Source organism: Erinaceus europaeus, chromosome 4, assembly GCF_950295315.1.
Source record: "Erinaceus europaeus chromosome 4, mEriEur2.1, whole genome shotgun sequence".
Classification (NCBI taxonomy): domain Eukaryota; kingdom Metazoa; phylum Chordata; class Mammalia; order Eulipotyphla; family Erinaceidae; genus Erinaceus; species Erinaceus europaeus.
Window position 1 is genome coordinate 13,267,860 of NC_080165.1, and position 21,184 is coordinate 13,289,043.

The window sequence follows — 21,184 nt, forward strand, 5'->3', positions numbered from 1 at the left end:
TCTTCTTTCAGCCACCAGGTTCTAGATGCTACTGTGATGCCAACTGGACTTCCCTGGGCAGATGACCCCACCAATGTGTCCTGGAGCTCTGATTCCCCAGAGCCCTGCCCCACTAGGGAATGAGAGAGGCAGCTGGGAGTATGGATCGACCTGTCAACACCCATGTTCACTGAGGATACAATTACAGAAGCCAGACCTCCCACTCTCTGCACTACATAATGCTCTTGAGGCCATACTCCCAGAGGGATAAAGAATAGGAAAGCTATCAGGGGAGGGGATGGGCTACAGAGTCTGGTGGTGGGAATTGTGTGGAGTTGTTCCCCTCTTATCCTATGGTTCTTGTCAGTGTTTCCTTTTTATAAATAAGAATTATTTAAAAAAATTAAGATTGCCATTTGAAGGAAAAATAAGAATAATAATAAAAAGAATGACTAGTTTTGTTTCCCACCTAATTCAATTTATATGAAGCTCCTGTACTTTGTCCCCAGAGCCTCAACTGTTGACTTTATGTAGAAAACTTAATAAGGTCAAACAATAAACAGTGGCTGCTATACTAATACTCCTTATATTTTTCCTGTACCCATGTCCTATGTCTGACATGGGAAAATAAGTTTCTGGTACAGATTTCCTAGCATTTAGCATATGCTGGGAGTTTATCAAACTCCTAGATGTGTACTACCAGCCTCCACCTCCAGCAATTCTCTCTGGTAGACCAGTGTGAACCCACTGTAATGTGTGTGGATGATTCACTGTAGTTACTAATTTCACTGCTGACATGACTAACATCCTTTAGATGTTTCTTTCTTTTTTTTTCAAGACATTCTTTTTTTAAAAAAATATTTATTTTCCCTTTTCTGTTGTCCTTGTTGTTTTTCATTATTGTTGTAGTTGTTGTTGTTATTGATGTCATTGTTGTTGGATAGGACAGAGAGAAATGGAGAGAGGAGGGGAAGACAGAGGGGGGAGAGAAAGACAGACACCTGCAGACCTGCTTCACCGCTTGTGAAGCGACTCCCCTGCAGGTGGGGAGCTGGGGGCTCGAACCGGGATCCTTACCGCCCGATTCCCCTTTTTGATGTTTCTTGCTGAGTGTAGATTTTGCACCCCATGCCTATGTCCCAAGCTGCTTTTCAACACCAAAGCCATAGGGCACTTTGTGTAATCATACTCTCACCCTTTGGTGCTAGGGAGCATCTTTCTAGGGATTTTTTTTCCCTTTGTACCAATGCCTCAACAAAACTTCAGGTCACTTATCAAGTCCCATCCTTCTATGTGTGTGTGTGTGTGTCCAGGGTTATTGGTGAGGCTCGGTGCTGGCACTGTGAATCCATTGCTCCTGGTGGCCATTCTTTTTTCCATTTTATTGAATAGGACAGAGAGAAATTGAGAGAGGAGGGGGAGATAGAGAGGGGAAGAGAGAAAGACAGACACCTGCAGACCTGCTTCACCACTTGTGAAGCTTTCCCCATGCAGGTGGGGAGCAGGGAAGCTTGAACCGAGATCCTTGTGCTTGTCCTTGTGATTTGCACTATGTGTGCTTAACTGGTGCCACCACTCGGCCCCCCAACTCCTTTTATACCAGAACTTTCATAATCTAAAGAGTCTTTGGGGGACAACTATAACGAGAACATAACCCTCAAAATCTGTCTTCTTAATCCCTCCGCTCTAGTGGATGCATTTCTTCCTACTAGTGGTTTAGAATTAGCGATTTTGTGGAGATTTGTCCCCAGTACAAATCACTTGGCTGAACTGTCGGTACTCCTTCTAAAAGTCTTCCTTCAGAAAATTTTCTTTAAATCCTATGTTATAGCAAGAAACACACCTAGTGAGGAACAAGTGACTTTTAAAATCACCCGTTACTGGGAGTCGGGCAGTAGCACAGCAGGTGGCGCAAAGTGTAAGGACTGGCCTAAGGATCCCAGTTCGAGCCCCCAGCTCCCCACCTGAAGGGGAGTCACTTCACAGGCAGTGAAGCAGGTCTGCAGGTGTCTATCTTTCTCTCCCCCTCTCTGTCTTCCCCTCCTCTCTCCATTTCTCTCTGTCCTATCCAACAACGACATCAATAACAACAACAATAATAACTACAACAATTAAAAAAAAACAACAAGGGCAACAAAAGGGAATAAATAAAATAAAAGAAAGAAAATTTAAAAAAAATCACCCATTACCTTCATGTAATTTCTCTTTATGACCAAAACAGGATCTGGAATTTCATTCTGTTAATGGAAGGGATATGTGTGGATAGGGCTTCTTCTGGGCTGCTGGTGTGGGAGACATGGAGGGCAGGGCTGCAGCAGGTACCTGGGGAGTTAGCAGGAAATGAAGTTATTAGATCTAGTGCATTCAATATTTAAACCAAGAAATTGAATTATGAGTCAGTAAATTTACCTTTTAATGGACTGGCGTTTGTGTATTGCACCAAAGTAAAGGACTGTGGGGCTCAGGGAAGTGTTCAGGTCCTGGAACATGATGGCAGAGGAGGACCTGGGGCAGGGGTTAGATTGTAATGTGGAAAACTGAGAAATGTTATAGGTGTTCCAATTACCGTATTTTACTGTTGACTGTAAACCAGCAGTCCCTCCCCATAAAGAAAAAAAATGTTCACTAAACAGAGGAAAAATTACCTTTGAAAACCTCAAGGAAAAAGGCACGTGTTTTGTTTCCAAAGCACCTAACTCACGTTTGTTTGCTTTTCTCTACTTTAGAGTCTTTGAAGACCGTGATCAAATCCAGCTGGTGTGGGGTGTGTAGAGCTACCAAAGTCACTAGCATGTGCCTGTCACGCTAAAGGCATTGTTTCTTTTATTTATATATATATATATATATATATATATATATATATATATATATATATATATAATATATATTTTCAGGCATTGTTTCATTTTTTTAAACATTTTTATTTATCTATTATTGGATAGACAGAAAGAAATTGAGAGGGAAGAGATAGAGAGAGACAGAGAGACACCTGCAGCTCTGCTTCATCACTTGTGAAGCTTTCCCCCTGCAGGTGGGGACCAGAGGCTTGAACCTGGGTCCTTGTGCACTGTAATGTGAGCATTCAACCAGGTGCACCACCGCCTGGCCCCCATTGTTTCATTTAATCCCACACACAACCTATTCCCTAGCCTGGCTGAATTTCTGCCTCACAGATCAAGCTGATTAACAGAGAGTGATGGATCATGATCACACAGCCCGTGACAGGTATCACTGTTAGTCAGATCCACACATGATCTCGAATGAAAGAAATGATCCACGTCCATTCTTTCTTCCTCCTTTAGCTTGTCATTTTCAAACCTATGCTACATGTGGAAAGTATGACTATAGAGATAATTCTTTTTTTTTTTTTTTTTTTACCTCTGGGGTTATCACTGCGACTCAGTGCCAGTACTATAAACCCACAGCTCCCAGTAGCCATTTCTTCCTTAATTTTTTTTTTATTATACAGGACAGAGAGAAATTGAGAGAGGACAGGGAGATAGAGAGAGTGAAAGAAAGACAGACACCTGCAGACCTGCTTCACCACTCATGAAGCAGACCTCCTGCAGTTTTTGATCAGGTGAGGGAGGGGGTTCGAATCCTGGTCCTTGTGCCTGGTAATATGTGTGCTCACACCCGAGGGATAGTCTACATGATCATCATAGAACATAGCACTTTCCTGTCCTAGTCTCCAGAAACTTTCACCTTAACACCTTCCTGATTCTTTTGACATCCATTCCCAGTTTCTAAGTGGCACGGTTTTTCATTAAAATATCTTGAATAGTAAGTTTTGTTTTATATGTAACACACATGGACTTTGCTGTCTTCTTACCCACCCATCCTTCAGCATACAACTTCTCCAATCTCTCCATATAATTAAATTGTATTTTTGTCAAGCTGTTTGTTCAAACATCATGATTACAGTGCATGCTGAATCTTTCAGCCATTCCTTTCTCCTTTGTTGTTGTCTTTTGACTTTTCCTAGAGTTAGGAATTATCTTCTTACTTGATTTGCTCAGTTTTCTAATAGTTGTCCATAATCCACGGCCAGTGCTTTCAGGACATGCAACTTCATCTCACTTAAGAAATTTCCTTGGGAAACCCTCCTGCACTGCTGCTGGGAATGTAAATTGGTCCAACCCCTGTGGAGAGCAGTCTGGAGAACTCTCAGAAGGCTAGAAATAGACCTATCCTATGATCCTGCAATTCCTCTCCTGGGGATATATCCTAAGGAACCAAACATACCCATCCAAAAAGATCTGTGTACACATATGTTCTTGGCAGCACAATTTGTAACAGCCAAAACCTGGAAGCAACCCAGGTGTCCAAGAACTGATGAGTGGCTGAGCAAGTTTGGTCTATATACACAATGGAATACTACTCAGCTATTAAAAATAGTGATTTCACCGTTTTCAGCCCATCTTGGATGGAGCTTGAAGAAATAATGTTAAGTGAAATAAGTCAGAAACAGAAGGATGAATATGGGATGATCTCACTCTCAGGCAGAAGTTGAAAAACAAGATCAGCAAAGAAAACACAAGTAGAACCTGAACTGGAGTTGGTGCATTGCACCAAAGTAAAAGACTCTGGGGTGGGCGGGCGGGGCAGAGTACAGGTCCAAAAAGGATGACAGAGGATCTAGTGGGGGTTGCATTATGTGGAAAACTGAGAAATGTTATGTACAAACTATTGTATCTACTATCGACTGTAAAACATTAATAAGGAATAAAAAAAGAGAAAGAAATCTCCTTGGGGACCTACCCTATTACCTGCAATTCTTCTCCTGGGGATATATCCTAAGGAAGCAAACATACCCATCCCAAAAGGTTTGTTCTTAGCAGCACAATTTGTAATAGCTAAAACCTGGAAGCAACCTAGATGTCCAACAACAGATGAGTGGTTGAGCAAGTTGTGGTCTATATACACACAGTGGAATACTACTCAGCTATCAAAAATGGTGATTATGCTGTTTTCAGCCCATCTTGGATGGAGTTTGAAGAAATCATGTTAAGTGAGATAAGTCAGAAGCAGAAGGATGAATATGGGATGATCTCACTCAGATAGAAGTTTGAAAAACAGAAAGGAAAACACAAAGCAGAACTTGGACTAGAGTTGGTGTATTGCAACAAAGTAAAAGATTCTGGGGTGGGTTGGGGGGAGGGTTCAGGTCCTGGAACAGGATGGCAGAGGAGGACCTAGTGAGGGTTGTGTTGTTATGTGGAAAAATGAGAAATGTTACACATGTACAAACTATTGTATTCAGTGTCGACTACAAAACATTAATCCCTCAATAAAGAAATTGAAATAAAAAGTAAAAAGAAATCTCCTTGGACTTAGTGATCTGTTCCAAACTAGAAGAACTGGTTGCATTTCACATTGGTGACATACTTGTCATCCTAAATTCTGTCCCCACCCATTATCCTAAGCCACTGCCTCCCTTCTCTCCTTGCAGGTCTGAAGAGGTCTCTATTCTATGCCTTCAGGCAGTGGATAACTGAGTATGATCCACTCAGTTTCAAAACGATCTTAGGAATCTGAAGGCTTTGCTCTATTCCCTTGCCTGTTGCATGAAACCTGTATAGTTTTCCCTTCTTTTTGCCATCTTCCAAAATATCACAACCTAACTTTGTTGTGGGTCTGTTGCTTTATCTTCTGGGAGTTGGTGAATCTCTCTCTCTCTCTTTTTTTTGAATATTTATTAATTTTATTTATTTACTTATTCCCTTCTGTTGCCCTTGTTGTTATTATTGTTGTTATTAATGTCGTTGTTGGATAGGACAGAGAGAAATGGAGGGAGGAGGGGAAGACAGAGAGGGGGAGAGAAAGACAGACACCTGCAGACCGGCTTCACTGTCTGTGAAGTGACCTCCCTGCAGGTGGGGAGCCGGGGGCTCGAACCAGAATCCTTGAATTGGGTCATTGCACTTTTTGCGCCACCCATGCTCAACCTGCCGCACTACCGCCCGACTCCCGGTGAATCTCTTTTAAATCTAGAAACATATGCCTTTCATGTCTGCGGCATCTTTTGTTGATCGTTTTGTCTCCTGACTTCTGTTTTCTGTGTCTTTTTGTTCTCTGGGAAGCTTTCTCAACCTAATATTCTATTTTAATCTGTCTTATTTTAATTTCAAAGGATTGTTTGAATGTTCTTCCTTTCATTGGTTAAGAAAGTTGAGTGTGAATTCTATCTCAAATATATAAATGGGTCTGGAGGGGGTTTTCCTCATCTCCAGTGTTTTGGTTTCAGGCTTTCAAGTTAATATAGTTTATTGACTCTTAACGCTTTTGATACTAGTACTTTCTTGATTTACAAGAAAGTTTTGATAAAATTATTTGCACAGTTGTATCATAATGCCTTCTGGCCAACAGTAATTTTATAATCCCATCAAATTGCTAGGTATATCTGGCTTTCTGGGATATTCATTCAGAGGTGTCAAATTGTTTCACCTTAGAATCAATAAAACACAATGAGTATTTACTCCAAACACTTAGGGAGCCTTACCACTCTGCTCATAGTTGTTTGTTTTTTAAAGATCTTTTAAAAATATTTTTATTTATTTTTATTATTGGATAGAGACAGAAATTGAAGGGGGAGACAGAAGGAGAGAGATAAGAGAGACACCTGCAGCCCTGCTTCATACCTAGTGAAGATTTTCCTCCCGTAGGTGGGGACTGGAGGCTGGAACCCAGGTCCTTGTGCACTGTGATGTGTGTGCTTAACCAGCTGTGCTACCACCCGCCCCCACTTTTTTAGTTTACCTTAAGAGTCTGGAGGGACAGCACCTAGACACCTGGTGATGGGAGAATGCCAGGTGTGTCTCTGATCATAACTCTTGTAGATTATTTTTTGGTAAAATCACATCAGAAGGAACAGGAAGATCAATGACGCTTTTTAGGTAACACAATAGGGACAATTGTCAAAACACAAATTACTTTCATGGTATGGAAGACATTAAGAATGTGTTAAACCTAGATTACAATTGTCTTTGTCTGAATGTTATTAGTCAGGTGAGATGTTCTGATGCCTTAAGAAATATTCTGGTTACTCATGCACAAACTTCAAACCCTTCAGGGAAGGAGCCAGAGGTCAGAGTCACAGATATGTACTTTGCATAATCTTAAGGCCTGTGGGCTGCCATTATAACTCTCTGACACTTAAAAAATTTTGCTTTATTAATGATTTAATATTTATTTAAAAATACAAGCTAACAGGGGTATAACTCCACACCATTCCTACCACCAGAGTTCTGAATCCCAACACCTTTACTGCAAGTCACTGCATCTCTCCCAAGGTCACAGACATGGGCTAACTATCATCTCTACAGCTATCTGTCCACATTTGTACATAATTGCCTCCTTTTTCTTCCAGGTCCAGTTCTCTCTTCCCCTCCAAGGCACACATACCCTATTATACATCTAAATGTCCCTCCCTTTCTTCTCCTCTCTCTGAGTCCCAGTGCAGCTGGAGTTCAGAGCCCTCTTATCATCTTCCTCCTATCACTTCTTCCTTACTGGGTATATGGATCAAAATAGTTTTTGGGGTGCAGAAGGTAGGAGTTTTGGCTTCTGTAATTGCTTCTCCACTGGATTTGGGCATTGGCAGATTGATCTGTATCCACAGCCTTTTTCTATCGTTCCCTAGTGGGGTAGAGCTCTGGAGAGGTTCCAGGACATATTGGTGAGGTCTTCTACCCTGAGAACTCAGGATGGAATCATGGTAGCGTCTGCAGCTTGGTGTCTAGAAGGTGGCAGGACATAGAGTGAGACAAACTGGTTAATGAACAGGAACCAAAAAGTAGGAACAGATCAGATGAGATTAGGGATCACAGGGTGGAAGAAAGCTGGGCAAGTTTCTAAGGGCCCATGACCATGGTAGTTTTTGCTTGAGTTTGATAGCTAACATGGAGTTGTATAAAAATATTGACTGAGAAAATGGTGTCTGAATGGAGAAAAGGGCTAGAAAGTTAGATTAGAGCAGAAAGTAGCTTCCATTTCTATAAAGAAAAGTAGTGTGTGTACGTGTATATGTGTGTGTGTATGTGTGTGTGTGTGTATGTGTGTGTGTGTATGTGTGTGTGTGTATGTGTGTGCGTGTGTGTGTGTGTACTTAGCACCAGAGCATGTGTAACCTCTGAGTCCCTATTGGTTCTTCTTCTAGCGTTTGCCTATTGGTCTGAGCTAGCAGCTCATGGTCACAGCTCAGAACGCTGCAGGTTTCACTCATTTCAAGCCCAGTCTTCCTCAAGTTGCAGGGCAGAAAGACCCAGCCACCCTTCGGAGACTGGAGAAGTCCCCGCCATCACTGCTTTATGGTGACAGCAAGTCCTGGGAAGGCCCACAAGAGGGCTTATGATGACGTTCCTGAAGTCAACCGGAAGTTAAACAGTCGATGGTAGTGAACAGTGGTGGTGGAGAGGGAGAGTCTATTAGACGTCTAGGTCCATCAGATTTGTGTGGGAATCCAAGGATTACCTGACTAGGGCCCCAGATGATGGTCACTCTGCCTATAGTGATACATACTCTGCCCATAGTGATTAAAAGTGATACACTCAAATCTGTTTATTGCTGTACAGACTGACCACAGCCAATCTTGCTTGATCCTAGAAGCCACAATCTGTTTGACATGATCAGTGTGGTGTACTGATATCTCTACAAACAGTGAATTCTATTGTGAGTGATCTAACTTTTTATTGGGAAACACTCTGATGACAATTTTCCCTTGGTTGGATGCTCAAGGGAAATTAAAAAACATTTTTTAAAATTATCTTTATTTATGTATTGGATAGAGGTAGTCAGAAATTGAGAGGGGTAGGAGAGATAGAGAGAGAGAGAGAGACACAGAGACACCTGTAGCCCTGCTTCACCACTTGTGAAGCTTTCCCCCTGCAGGCACGGCTTGGGGGCTCGAACTTGGATCCTCGCACACTGTAATATGAGCACTCAACCAGATGCGCTACCACACCAGCCCCCTCGAGAAATTTTGAACCTTCTGTCTGTAAGATAATCAGCCTGACTTGAAGTTTTCCTCTAGTTACAAGGAGAGGATGATCAGAGATCCAAATCTTCACTGTGTACAATTACGCTGAATCTTTCCCTTCTGCATTATCACCTTTCCCGCACACATGCCTGGTGTCCTCTAACCCAGAGATGATGGTGACTAATCTTCAGAGGGAAACCCTCTCCTGGAGTCTCCCTTGTGTGGAGCTGGGAAGGAGAGCTGGGTAGGGCTTAACTGCTTCTCAAATGGACTTCCACCCAAATCTTCTGTTTTGAACCCTTTTTCTCTACTTCCAAAGACACTTGGTGCAACCCACCCCGCACGCTTTGAAGGCCTCTGATGTGATGTCGGCTTTCTTTATAGGCCTGGATTTGCTAAGTGGGCACCACCTCTACACTTTCTAGTCTCCAAACTTGTCCTTTCTGATTCCCTCTGTCCTTGTGGGTCCATGTGTTAAAAATCACTTTATTGGGAGTCAGGCAGTAAGTAGCGCAGCAGGTTAAGTGCAGGTGGTGCGAAGCGCAAGGACTGGCGTAAGGATCCCGGTTCGAGCCCCCGGCTCCCCACCTGCAGGGGAGTCGTTTCACAAGCGGTAAAGCAGGTCTGCAGGTGTCTATCTTTCTCTCCCCATCTTTGTCTTCCCCTTCTTTCTCCATTTCTCTCTGTCCTATCTGGAAACAACAACATCAATAACGATAATAACTACAACAACAAAACAACAAGGGCAACAAAAGGGAATAAATAAATCAAAATAACTTGACTGTTACTGACAGTTACTGACTGTTTTTGTGGGGGAATGAAGGCAAACATCAACGTTCACTCGGACACTTTTCACTGAAAGTTCTCATTTTTAATCTCTGAGATGTAAATTAAATTCAGAACCCAGAGACGGCAGTGAGACATATAATCTATGACTTCCTCAGCAGCATCAACCAGTTAATATGTTTGTATATAAATCCAAACACCTTCTGATAAATTCCTAGTTTTGAAAATGATGTGTAGGGCTGGGGAGACAGTATAATGGTTATACAAAAAAGGCTTTTCTGCCTGAAGCTCCAAGGACCCAGGTCTAGTCTTCAGCACCACAATAAACCAGAGCTGAGCTGTACTCTGGTCAAAAAATAAAATGATGCCTAAATTAGTATGTACACTTTAAAGATTTTTGACGTAGACTAATGACTTTTATCTATGGAGGAGTTGTTCTGATTTGCAGTTCAACTAGCAGTATCGAATGTTTGTCTTTTTAATTTTGGTATCAACAATAGTAATTTTTAAAAATTATATTTATTTATTTATTGGATAGACACAGCCAGAAATCATGAGGGATGGAAGAGGAAGAGAGGGAGAGAGACAGAGAGACACCTGCAACCCTGCTTCAACACTCTCAAAGCTCTCCCCTTGCGGGTAGGGACTGGGGGCTTGAACCTGGGTCCTTGCGCATTCTAACATGTGTGCTCAACCAGGTGTGCCACTACCCAGTCCCCAATAGTTAGCATTTTTGTAAAGACTTCGCTAACTAGGTAAGCAACATAGGTGGTTTTGAACTTTCTTTTGACATTTTACTAATTTATTTACTGGACGGAGACAGCAAGAGATTGAGAGGGAAAGAAGAGATAGAGATAGATAGATAGACAGACCTGAAGCACTGCTCTATCACTTTAGAAGCTTCTCCCTTGTAGGTGGTGGGTGAGGCTAGAACTAGATCCTTGTGCTTGGTAAGGTGCTTGCTCAACCAGCTGTGCCACTACTGGGTCCCTGAATTTGCCTTTCTTAGAATCTAATGAGCAGGGAGTTGGGTGGTAGCACAGCGGGTTAAGGGCATGTGGTGCAAAGCTCAAGGACCAGTGGCGTAAGGATCCCGGTTTGAGCCCCCGGCTCCCCCAACTGTAGGGGAGTCGCTTCACAGGTGGTGAAGCAGGTCTGCAGGTGTCTATCTTTCTCTTCCCCTCTCTGTCTTCTCCTCCTCTCTCCACTTCTCTCTGTCCTATCTATCAGTGAAACATCATCAACAACAACAGTAATAACTAAAACAACAATGAAAAACAAGGACAACAAAAGGGAAAATAAATAAAAAATTTTAAAAATATTAAAAAGTCTAATGAGAAAATCCTATAGTATTGTATATACAGTCCTTTAAATTCTAATATGATTAGTCATTTTGTATTCTTGTATGAATTACTTTTTAAAAAATATTTATTTATTCCCTTTTGCTGCCCTTGTTGTTTTATTGTTGTAGTTATCATTGTCATTATTGATGCTGTTGTTGTTGGATAGGACAGAGAGAAGAGGGAAAGACAGAGAAGGGGAGAGAAAGATAGATACCTGCAGACCTGCTTTACCGCCTGTGAAGCGACTCCCCTGCAGGGGGCTCGAACTGGGATACTTATGCTGGTCCTTGTGCTTTGCAACACCTGCGCTTAACCCGCTGTGATACTGCCCGACCCCCCCGGACTTTCAATTTTTTAAAAAAATTTACTTATTTATCATTGGATAGAGACAGAGAGAAATGAGAAGGGAGGGGGAGACAGGGAGATGTCTGAACCCCTGCTTAACCACTCATGAAGCTTTCCCCCTGTAGGTGGGGACCAGGGGGCTTGAACCAGGGTCCTTACACACTATAATGTGTGCACTTAACCAGGTGTGCCACTGCCTGGCCCCTGACTTAAAGGTCCATTTCATTCCTGTGACTTTTTATATCTATCTTTGCTTTTATCATTCTTATCTCAATGTAATACTGAACAGCATGATATTCTAGGTTTTAGACCATTCATGCATCATAAAATAAGGACATGATATATTTTTCTTATATGATTTACCAACAACCTCAGTTTAAAATGTATCTTCACGTTGGTCTGAGATGTCACTTTTATTTGCATCTGCTTTAGGTCAAATGCTATGAACTTTCCAGGACTCCTGTGCCTCCCTCCTTCAGAACAGGTGAGTTTCTCTTTGGGCTGATTTATTCACCTGTCAGTGACCCTGAGGAACTACCCCATTCTTGCTGCTAAAGGGTCACAGCCAGATGTGCTCCTTGGCATTAATTCCACCCACATACATGGGTTCTCTGAGCGCCATGTAGTGCTAAGTCCTGGGAATACAGATGAACACAGGGCACGCCTCTACAGTTGTCACTGGAAAATCAGTGACAGATCTGCTTAGGGGAATTTTGTTCTCCCAGGACGCGACTCTTCTGTACAGGAAAACACAGGACTAGAGAATCAGGGAAAACTGAGCAAAATGGTCATGGTGGTTGTTGCTGAGAATGTGATCTTAGAATTTTTATTTCTTCTTTGTCACTTCATTTTCAAACATTCAAACATACACATAGTTTGTATCTTTTTTCCTCCCTCCCTCCTCTCTTTCCCTTCCCTCCTTCCTTCCTCTATTTTTTTCTTTCTCTCTTTCTTTTCTTCTTTCTTTTTCCTTAATGGACCTCAGTTTGATGGAGTTGTAATCCTTGGTTCTTAGCACTCTCTTGGGTCCCACATATCTTTATAAAAAGAAAATGAGAAGAAATCTACAGAGGCTAGTGCAGACCCAAGGGGGTATTTCCTAGAGGAGGTGCTAGGAGGGCGTTTCTGGGATAGATGTGTGTGTGTTGTGTGTATGTGTGTGTGTGTGTGTGTGTGTGTGTGTGGTGTGTGAGAGAGGATACAAGATTCCGCAGTCTAGAACAGTGTAGCGTTTGGGGAGATGTAAATACCCCACTTGTCAGGAGCTAAGCGATAAGTGGGAGTGACCATGTGTAGTCTGGTGTAAATAGAAAACATTCAGAATGAATACTTCTCAGGCTGTAAGAATTTGCATGTCTAAGGATCTCAGATATCCAATTAAACCAACCCTTTGGGGACATTTTCTCACAAATGGAGGATTAGATATTCTTCCTATTAAAAAGTGAAACTTTTTAATGTATCTCTGGTACTAGGTTAGAATCCCTGGTGAAATTGTGTACATAAATGCATGTATGCATTAATTAACACAAGAAACTTCACAAAGATCCACCTTTCTGTCCTGAACTGCTTATTACACTCTCTCCAAGGGCATCCTGAAATGTCCTTCATGTTTCTCTGGTCTCTGTACCCATTAGAAACGTATTTCTTCTCTCCTTCCCAGAAAAATGATGCTATACTTTTCCACTGTCCCTTTCCCCTGAATGCTTACCAGTCAGGCTTTCAGACCGACTGTAATACTGAAATTTCTTACAAGGTCAGTAGAGATCTCTGTCTTTTCAATCTTCATGGATCACTGCTATTTTCTCTCTCTCTGTGGCAAAGACTGACCACTCTCCTTTCTGAATATACTCATGGGGCTTTTCGTTCCATTCTTTTGGCTTTCCTGATACCTCACAAAGTGTTCTTCTATTATTTCCTACCTATATTTAACCTCTAGATGTTGGAACACTCTAGGGCTCAGCCCTAGATACCTACCTCTCCTTAGGGAAGAATGGTCTCTTCTATGCCCCTCTCCCCTTCCCCCTCCTCCTTTTTCATTGCAACCAGGATTATGGCTGGGGCTTAGTGCCTCCATGAATCCACTGTTCCTGGCAGCCATTTCTTTCTTTCTTTCCTTCCTTCCTTCCTTCTTCCCACCCTCCCTCCCTCCCTTCCCTCTCTCCCTCCTCCTCCTCCTCCTCCTCCTCCTCTCTCTCTCTTTTTCTACTTCTTATTTGATAGGGCAGAGAAAATTGAGAGGAGTGGGGGAGATAGAGAGGAGACAGAATAGAGAGGATGATAGACAGGGCGTCGGGCTTCAGAGCAGCGAGGTAAGCACACAGGGCATGAAACTCAAGGACGGGTGTAAGGATCCTGGTTCAAGCCCCCGACTCCCCACCTGCAGGGAGGTCGATTCACAAGCAGTGAAGCAAGTCTGCAGGTGTCTTTCTCTCCCCATCTCTGTCTTCCCCTCCTTTCTCCATTCCTCTCTGTCCTATCTGCCAACAACAACATCAACAATAATAATTACCACAACAATGATTTTTTAAAAAAGGGCCACAACAACAACAACAACAACAAAAAGAAGAATGATAGACACCTGTGGACCTGCTTCACTGCTCATGAAGTGCTCCCCCTGTAGGTGGGAAGTAGGGGCTCAACCAAGTGCTCCACTGTCTGGGTCATTTCTTCTTCTTTAAAAAAAAAAAAAATTATTTATTTATTTATGAAGTGGAAGGAAGAGAGAACCAGAGCATCGTTCCAGCATATACGGTGCTGTGGATCAAACTTGATGCCTTATGCTTTAGAGTCCAGCATTTTTTTTTTTTTTTGCCTCCAGGGTTATTTTGGGGGCTCGGTGCCTGCACTACGAATCCACTGCTCCTGGAGGCTATTTTTCCCATTTTGTTGCCCTTGTTGTTGTACTTGTTATTGTTGTCATAGCTGCTGTTGTTGTTGGATAAGACAGAGAGAAATGGAGAAAGGAGGGGAAGACAAAGAGGGGGAAGAGAAAGACAGACACCTGCAGGCTTGCTTCACCGCCTGTAAAGCAATTCCTCTGCAGGTGGGGAGCTGGGGGCTTGAACTGGGATCCTTACGGCAGCCCTTGCGCTTTGTGCCATGTGCGCTTAACCTGCTACACTACCGCCAGACTCCCAGAGTCCTGCATTTTATGTGCTATACCCCCTCCCAGGTTGCTACCCTGGGCTTTCAGAACCATCTTTACCCTGAAGAGCTCCATTATTTAGATTTCTCCTAAGATCTCTAGATTCCTAAACTCACTTATCAACTTGATGTGTCCTCCTAGAAACTTATGGAGCATCAATGAGCAGCTAAGACCTAAGTGTCCAACACAGAACTCTTGATTCTCTTCCTCTGTATACCTGATGGCCTCGTCTTCGGTCTCAGTAAATGGTGCCCCTTCCTTGAGGACCTCAAACACAGGAATCACGATCGGCACAGACCTCTTATTCTTTACATTCTCAACCCAAGTCTTGACTGATTCTCTCCCGAGACCAGATGTGTTGAGGGTGGTATGACTACAGACTTGACTGATTCTTTCCATTGGCACCTCTCATATCTTAGTCTAAGCACCTTCTTAAGTAGATGCTTCTGCTTCTTTCTGAAATCCTATAAAACTCATATCTAGATTCTCCTGCTCTTACTGACCATATTTTTATACCCCTCCGCTTTATTTTCTGCCTCTTAAATAAGTTATACCTGCTTTGGGACCTCAGAGTTTTTCGTTCTCTTTGCCTAAAATATTTTTGATCTAAGATCTTTGCATGGCTGATTCCTCCTAATTCAGATGTCCACTTAGTCATCTCCTCCTTGAAGAGGACCCATGGAGTCACCCACACCCTCTCTAGAACAGTGTCTTCACAAAGGTCAGAGTACGGTCAGGTGGTGGCACACCTGGTTGAGTGCACATGCTATAATGTGCAAGGACCCGGGTTTGAGCCCCCAGTCCACACTTGCAGGGGGAAAGATTTGAAAGTGGTGAAACAGGTCTGCAGGTGTCTCTCTTTCTCTCTCCTTTATCTCCCCATTTCCCTCTTGAGTTCTGGCTGTCTCTATCCAATCAGTCAATAAATAAAGATTAAAAAGTTTTTAAAATTGTCTAAAAATTACGAGGCTATGAGCAGAAAATTACTCGCCTGCTGAAATGAAAGAGAAATAGCGGGCTGGGCAGGCAACATCATGGTTCCACAAAAAGATTCTCCTGGGGAGTCGGGTGGTAGCACAGCGGGTTAAGCGCATATGGTGCAAAGCAAAAGGACTGGCATAAGGATCCCGGTTCGAGCCCCCGGCTCCCCACCTGCAGGGGAGTCGCTTCACAGGCGGTGAAGCAGGTCTGCAGGTGTCTGTCTTTCTCTCCCCCTCTCTGTCTTCCCCTCCCCTCTCCATTTCTCTGTCCTATCCAACAGCAATGACATCAATAACAACAATAATAACCACAACAATTATAAAATAACAAGGGCAACAAAAGGAAAAAAAGTAGCCTCCAAGGAGCAGTAGACTCATAGTGCAGGCGCCGAGCCCCAGCAAGAACTCTGGAGGCAAAAAAAAAAAAGACTCTCCTGCCTGAGGCTATGAGGTCCCATGTTCAATCCCTAGGACCATCCTCAGCCAGAGTTGAGCAGTCAATCAGTCTCTCTCCCACTCCTGCCCCTCCTGTAGCTCTCTTTCATAAAAAAATAAATAAGAATGCAAAACAATTGTCTATAAATTCAAACAAAATGATCAGACCAGAACTTAGCCTGAGCTGATATTTCTCATTCTCTTGATATTTGCTATCCCAGCCGGAAGAAAGGTCTGAGAAACAAAAAATAAAAAATCAAATCAAATCAGGCACCTTATGGAATTTATTCACAGCTGGCACTTTTGACACTCAGACCCAGGCTGACCATTGAATGAGAATATGTGATCTTGTTACTTCTCTGTAATAAAGAGCCTAGTGCTCAAGATACTTTGATTCTGACTTTGTAAGTAGGAAAATGAGAGCAGAGAAGCTAATTTGCTGGTCTGAGGTCAAATAGCTATTAAGACTGCGAGTGCTGGGATCTGTTCTATACATTTTAATTCTAATCTCCATTGACATTGCCTTCCTAATCCCCCCATCTGTAACTTATTAAATATGAGGGCATATTTAATAAAAATGGGGTGTAATTCCTAAAACATGTGTAAGCAGATGAATTTAAAATTTTAATACCTGGAAAAGCAAGCTCATCAGAGAAACCTACTAGAGGTGTGAAAAAATCTATTTTTTATCCACAGGATCAAATGGGCTGAAAGAAAATGATTTTTTTAGACCTATAATGAGCACATAGTGGCACTGTAATTCTCTTAGTGCCAGTAGCGTGAACAGTCTTTTCCTGAGAGCACAGGACTTCAGGAAGGAAGCTGGGAGGACTCATTCGCAGACAACCTCACTCAGCTTGCCACAGGGAAGTCCCAGGTGAGGTCAGGAGCGCCAATAGTGCTAAGCATATGAGCCCTCACAGACAGTCTGCAACGTGGGTAGGTCAGTCTGATAGACCACATCTCAGAAATGGACACAATCACGGCGGGAGGAGAAACAGAGACCTTTGCCCAGGTGCTAGGCTGGTGCGGCTTCAACACTCAGAGCTCATGGCCCACACGGACACCTGTGGGCAGTGGGGGTGAGGATGGGGGGTCATGCCACAGTGTTTGGGCTTAGGAGGGGTGCCCTAGGATGCCCTGAGTAGCTGTTTTAGCCCTACTCACTGGTTCCTGCCCTGGTAAACATTTTGGTTACCCCCTGGTTAGCCCCCCATTCCCCCCACCCAGTCTGTGCTATAGCCCTCCATTCCCTCAGTGGAACCTCTGGGCAGCTGGTTAAAAGGCAGATTTCTGGGCCTCACTCAGATTCCCAGCAGAATCACTCCTGGAGGTGGGAGCCAAGGCTCCACATTTCTCACAGGCTCCCCACATGGGGTTCGAATGCATAAGAAATGCCAGTGCTGGGTGGTGGCGCATCTGGTTGAGCGCACATGTTACAGTGCGCAAGGACCTGGGTTTGAGCCCCCAGTCCCCACCTGCAGGGGGAAAGATTTGCAAGTGGTGAAAGAGGTCTGCAGGTATCTCTGTCTCTCCCCCTACCTTCTCTATTTCTGGCCATCTCTATCCAATAAACAAAGATAATAACAACTTTAATGAGGGGGGGGGGGACTGCTCTTCCTGAGATGTGAGGCGTTAGTTCTAGGCTAAGGAGATACACTGGAACCCAAGCGGTCTGTGCAGACAGCAGAATGGGAGCCACTCAGAAACAAGCAGGTGAGTTCTGACACTTCTGCCTCATGGAGGGTCCTGAAGACATTGGTGCTCAGTGACATAGGCCAGAGGTGAGGCGGAGTCGCCAGACAAAGAAATGGACAATGGAAAGGTGCGATGGGGGACAAGTCAGCACCTGCTCTACACAGGGCTGTGAGACTGGGGAGGGTGGGGAGGGGCTGGTGGTCTTCACAGCAGATCTGTGGGGGAGGGGGAGGTTGGGGGGCATGTCTCGGCAGCTTGTTTTCATTACCACCAGGGTCACTGCTGAGGTGTGGTAGTGGCACTACAAATCTACCCCTCCCAGTGGCCATTTCCCTCTTTTTATTTTATCTGTTAGGACAGAGAGAAATTGAGAAGGGAGAAGGAGATACAGAAGGGGAGAGAGTGGTCTGAGAGGTGGCACAGTGGATAAAACACTGGACTCTCAAGCATGAGGTCCCAAGTTCAATCCCTGGCAGCACATGTACCAGAGTGATGTCTGGTTCTTTCTCTCTCTCCTATCTTTCTCACTAATAAATAAATAAAACCTTAAAACAGCAACTACACACACACACACACACACACACAAACCAGGAGAGAGAAAGAGAGATAGATACCTGCAGATCTGCTTCACTGCTTATGAAGCTTTCCCATGCTGGTGGAGAGCAGGGGCTCGAACTCAGATCCTTGCACATGGCAATGTGTGTGCTCAACAGGGTGAGCCATGCCCGGCCCCCTCAGGAAAATTTGTGAAGGGTGTGTGGGCTTCAGTCTGGTTGGGTGGGTGGATGGGGGCAAAAATGCTTCTTTGGAGCCTGCAAGGCACGCATACAGTCCAGCCTGATAAGTAAGTGCGTGTGTGTGGAGAAACACGAGGGCTCCTGGGGCCTCGCTCAGCACCACCCTGAGCTGGTGCCACCCTGAGAGCAGTGGTTACTTAAAGCTTGTGCCCTGTCGCTCTTCTGGTCCAACCAGTCGGGCCCTGCTATGGCTCTAGGTTCCTGTGGAAGCAAAAGTTGGATTTGCTGGGATGGATGCCTACCTTCCAAAGGCTGTGGGGTGGTGGGAGGAGGCTGACTGGGAGTTCTGTGGCTGTGCTGGTGAGAGGCCACGTCTCAGAGACCACTGCCAACCAAGGTCACTGATTCCAGGGCTGCAACAGCTGGTCACCTGAATTTTTTTTTTTCTTGCCTGCAAGAGACAGAGGACTCTGCTAGGCAACTGGATCTCTTCCTGGGGAAGTTTTTTATCCTTTGCCTTGGGCATTGAGCATCTGGGTTGGGGGTGGGAAGTACAGGTGTGCCCTCTGAGGGTGTGTGGGTTGGACCCTCAGGCTTCAGGGCACCCTTTTTAATTTCATCTTTTTAATTTCACTACTTCCTGGAGGTTCCAGCTTTTTGAAATCTTATTTTATTTAATGTAGGGCCAGGGCCTTGAGCATGCTTGACATTGCCACAGCAGCTTTCCCTGGATTACAGACAGACAGAGGAAAGATATCATTGCACTGTTCTGCCATTCATGGAGCTTCCCCAGTCGCCTCCATAGTGCTCCTGTGTGGTGCCAGGGCGCTAAACCTGGACCCCATGCCTTGGTGCCCTGCCAGCTGAGCTATTTCCCAGCTCCACCACTCCACTGTGTAAAACTGAAAAGGGCTTTAAAGGGAGAACATCCAGCAATGCTTAGAAGACACAGACGGAAAACCTGCCCTTTGGCTCCCCTCCAAGCTTCCTCCCCACAACAAAAATGACTCAGAGGGGTGGGTGGTAAAATGCTGAGTTCGTATTTGATCTAGAACCACTGACCTCTGGGGTTGTCGCTGCCTTCCCTCTGGTACTGGCCCCATCTGGAAATTCTAATTTCTTTTTGTGAGTTCTAAAATGCAGTAATCCTAGGGCCAGGGAGATAGCAGGGGGCTGCCTGCTTCCCTATATGCATGGTTCAGGTTTCAACCCAGCCCTCACAGCACCAGGAGAAGCATCAGCTGATGCTCTCCTTTCTCTCTCTCCCTCTCCCTCTCCCTCTCCCTCTCCCTCTCCCTCTCTCTAATTGAAAAATCATCCTGGAGCAGTCAAGCCAAGGTGGAGAGAAAGGGAGGGAGAGAATGAGGGAGGGAGGGAAAGACAGAGAGAGAGGTAGAGGGAGAGGGAGAGGGAGAGGGAGAGGGAGAGGGAGAGGGAGAGAGAGAGACTGACTCACCTTGAGTGAACACAAACAGCTTTAGCATTTAAAAAATGTGCACGGGAGAATGGGTCAATTATTAATCTCGGAAGGGGTGGAGGAGGGGAATCCCTCTGGCTAATCTCAAATCCATTAAAATGCAGTCTGGGTTCGGAATCCTCATTTCTCAGTCAAAGAAACAGTGATCCTAGGTCCTGCTCACTACTTTCTCAACAGAGAGTTTGAGACATTGGCAAGTGCCCCACTCAGCTCAGGCTCGAGTCTGGCTGTCACGTGAGGAATGTATGTGGTGTCAGAAGCTGGGAGCTGGTGCAAGGAGAGTGACCTGAAATGAGATAAATTTGGCCCAAGTTGAAGTTACATATCACTTTATAGGAAGAAGTTGGGCTGAGAACAAATACTTTGCACTAAGAGAAAAAAAAAAAAGAAAGAAAAAGAAAGAAAGAAAGAAAACTATCCATTGGAGTAAGGAAAGGTGAACCAGCAGGAGACTTGAGGAGGAATTCATTCTATTTATGGCGAATACTCTAGAACTCCCCCACCCCCACTTGTTCATGAGTCAGATCCTTTTCGCCTCAATCAAAGGATTTCTTCTCTTCTCCCACGCGCCTTATCCCCCCCCCCCACCCCCAGAAACCTTTGCCTCCTCCTGACGTGATATTTCAGTCATCCCACTGTCCTTAAACCAGATTCTTGTTCTCAGGCTCCGCATTAGTCACTGCCTTAGAAATACTCTTGGCAGGAGGTGGTGAAGGCAATCAGATTGCTCCACTGTCCCTGAGTCTCTGCTACTTTTCTGAGCTGGGGGGAGGGGGCGAGCTTGTATCCAGAGGACAGGAAGACACGAAGTTGAATGGATTTAGTGGGGTGTGGTGCCCTCTCAGGATTCGTTTTCATTGTGAGAGAACTTTGGGGAAGCTGAACCCCACTGGCAGAGAACCTAACTCCAGGGCCTTCTGGGGTTGTCTGCACAGGTCAGTGAGAGAGTCCAGCTCACAGAAGTCCAGCAGTTCCCAGGGAGGCTGGAGTGGGTGTACCCCTCAGCTGGGCGCTCCCTGTCCTAGCTATGTAATATGGGGCTGTTTACTTAACCACACCCCATTAAGTACCTGCTGCAACTGTCAGGTCCCAGAGAGGTGTCAAAGTGCCCGGACACTTGTGAAATGCCAGGCATATTTCATTGTCATTCCTTTCTTTTAAATTTATTTTTTTATTAGTGATTTAATGCTGATGTGCAAGATTATAAGATAGCAAGTTCCCACCACCACCACCAACAACAACACACACGCACACGCACACGCACACACACACGATAACTATG

At 44.4% G+C, this 21,184-nt stretch overlaps 1 long non-coding RNA gene across 1 annotated transcript; it reads right to left on the reverse strand.

Moving 5' to 3' along the window:
• Nucleotides 1–1,923: 1,923 nt before the first annotated feature.
• Nucleotides 1,924–20,523, reverse strand: LOC132538250 (uncharacterized). The gene is made up of 3 exons (XR_009549653.1): nt 19,882–20,523; nt 18,728–18,876; nt 1,924–2,301 (listed from the first exon to the last, which is right to left on the reverse strand). It is a non-coding gene; the product is annotated as an uncharacterized LOC132538250 (long non-coding RNA).
• Between the last annotated feature and the right edge of the window lie 661 nt (nt 20,524–21,184).